This window comes from Podarcis filfolensis (genome assembly GCF_964270895.1).
Source record: "Podarcis filfolensis genome assembly, chromosome: 6".
NCBI classification, from domain to species: Eukaryota; Metazoa; Chordata; class Lepidosauria; order Squamata; family Lacertidae; genus Podarcis; species Podarcis filfolensis.
Window position 1 is genome coordinate 92,150,473 of NC_139609.1, and position 2,717 is coordinate 92,153,189.

The window sequence follows — 2,717 nt, forward strand, 5'->3', positions numbered from 1 at the left end:
CTCCTTTATCAGTCACGGCAAGGGATGACCCTGGCTGTTCTTCTAGGGGAACAGAGAAGATAGTCAGTACCTTATCTTATGTGCTGACCACAAAAGACGCACAGGCCGATGTCCAGGAAAAACGCCAGAAGTGTGTTCCCGGAGATGATGACCTCTTCCTCCCAGATAAGAGTAGGAAGAGGAAGATCCTTTTATGGTCAGAAGTACAGGAAGGAATTCCCTTTTATGGTTAAGAATACCAGAGCAAGAACATATGTGATGTCAACCTGCGTACATAGGCTGACGTGGTTGGAAGGAGGGAGAGGGTGACTGGAGGATATATAAACTGCATGAAACCTGTCATTTATTTGGACTTGCTGTGGACTTGATCACGCAAGTGCCTTCTGCTATCCGGAGAGCAGAATAAACTCTTTCTTCGCATCAACCTCGGTGTCATTTGACTTCCTTCCTCCTGTCCCGGAGCAACGCAGACCCAATCGGTGAACTCCAATAAGGCTACAAAACCATATATCATAAAGACCCCGCAGTCTCCACTGGGGGTGGATCTACACACGGGGGGGGGGGGGAGAGAGCTATAAATAAGTCATAAATTAAATCATTTTAAAAGAAAAATACTGTATGTAAAATCGCACAGAAAAGTTTTGTGCTCTACAGCGCCACCTGGTGTTGCATGTTTATAACACATTTAAAATGCTGGGTTTTTTTTACTAATGTAGCCGTGTGTCTCATTTCCAAAAGGAAACACGAACCTGGAACGTCCTGGAATCTTGCATCACTCAATATATTTTTTTGGAGCCGGGGGTGTGGCATGCAACAATACAATAAGTTGATGCAGTGATAAATTAGGCTGTCACTGTATTCATTTCCTTTGGCCACTTTCAGACGTGATATTTAGATAGACAGAAATTTCGTTCGTCGTCAACACACTTTTAATATACAACTGATTAATGCAGCAATCAGGTTGCAGTGAGTTAATTCCAAGGACAGTCCCTTGAGGTTTGGTCACTTGATCTGAACAAGCCAGTGGAATCCCCCAGGCAGATGCCCTTTTATTCTAAACAGCTGAACTCCCAAACAAGCACATCAGCATCAATTGAAGACCATCATGTTTGCTGCCACAGAGAAGGGGTACAGCAACTGTACCTGCCAGTTTGCCTATTGCTGCAAAAGGTCTCAGTACACCCCCTTTAAAATCCACGATATTTGGAAGACTCCTTGCTCTTCCTGCTCAGTTCCTCCTCGTATTGGCTCTGTCTCTCCTGCATTAAACACAACCGTCTTCCATTGTATACCAGGATTAGAAACCTGTTTTGAAGAGAGGAGAGGAGCAAAAACCTTCTCCTTATGACTGAGCACCAGTGGCTGATGTAGATGTGTCTGTGTTTTCCCCCACAGGTGGGGGTCTGGTGGGGAAACATGTTGGGGTTTTTTTTGACTATGTGCCATTCTGTGCAGCTTCACACAGAGTTAATTAAGAGTTGGCCGAAGGCCAAGGATGACTGAGCAGAGAGGAGTTATTCTGCCTAGAGATAGGAGACCTTGGATATAGCTCTACCATTGGTTGAGGTCTCACACAGGTATGATGACTTATGACCTTACTGACTGGAGTGTGTGTTGGTCAGTGTGGTATTCTGAGTTCTGAGAGTCGTTTGGAGTTTGTTAAGCGAGAGCTAGTAAAGATCCGTTTCTGTTCTTGTATGTAGTAACTTGTAGGTTAAAGGTAAAGGGACCCCTGACCATTAGGTCCAGTCGTGACCGACTCTGGGGTTGCGGCGCTCATCTCGCTTTATTGGCCAAGGGATCTGGCGTACAGCTTCCGGGTCATGTAGCCAGCATGACTAAACAGCTTCTGGGAACCAGAGCAGCGCATGGAAACGCTGTTTACCTTCCCGGCAGAGCGGTACCTATTTATCTACTTGCACTTTGATGTGCTTTTGAACTGCTAGGTTGGCAGGAGCTGGGACCGAGCAACAGGAGCTCACCCTGTCGCGGGGATTCGAACCGCCGACCTTCTGATCGGCAAGCCCAAAAGCCTCAGTGGTTTAGACCACAGCGCCACCTGCTCTTCATGAGCGACAGTTAAATGGGCTCGTCCCCAGATCCCGCCCTTCCTCTCTTCCCATGAGATGTAGTAATGGGCACCAGCTTGGATGGCTCTCGCAGTCATGTCCTGTTTGCAGGCTTTCCTTGGGCATCTGGTTGGCCACTGTGAGAACAAGATGCTGGCCCTGAGAGGAGTTTGGCCTGATCCAGCTCTTCTTAATCTCTTATCCTGCAATGCCAATATCACATGTCCACAGTCGGAGTCTGTTTTTATCACAAAAGCCCAAAGCCTGCTCCTCTGCCCTCCCAAGTTGTGTGCACGTTTCATTTCACTTGTTGTTTAGTCGTTTAGTCATGTCCGACTCTTTGTGACCCCCTGGACCAGAGCACGCCAGGCACTCCTGTCTTCCACTGCCTCCCACAGTTTGGTCAAACTCATGCTGGGTAGCTTCAAGAACACTATCCAACCATCTCGTCCTCTGTCGTCCTCTTCTCCTTGTGCCCTCCCATCTTTCCCAGCATCAGGGCCTTTTCCAGGGAGTCTTTTCTTCTCATGAGGTGGCCTAAATATTGGAGCCTCAGCTTCAGGATCTGTCCTTCCAGTGAGCACTCAGGGCTGATTTCCTTCAGAATGGATTGGTTTGATCTTCTTGCAGTCCATGGGACTCTCAAGA

The 2,717-nt window shown here is 47.6% G+C and overlaps 1 protein-coding gene across 1 annotated transcript in view; it reads right to left on the reverse strand.

Moving 5' to 3' along the window:
- Nucleotides 1-906: 906 nt before the first annotated feature.
- Nucleotides 907-2,717, reverse strand: part of PTK6 (protein tyrosine kinase 6) — a 15,272-nt gene continuing 13,461 nt past the window's right edge. Inside the window, exon 9 of the mRNA XM_083618898.1 lies at nt 907-2,407. The gene's annotated coding sequence lies outside the window, so the exon portion shown is untranslated. The remainder of the gene's footprint in view (nt 2,408-2,717) is intronic.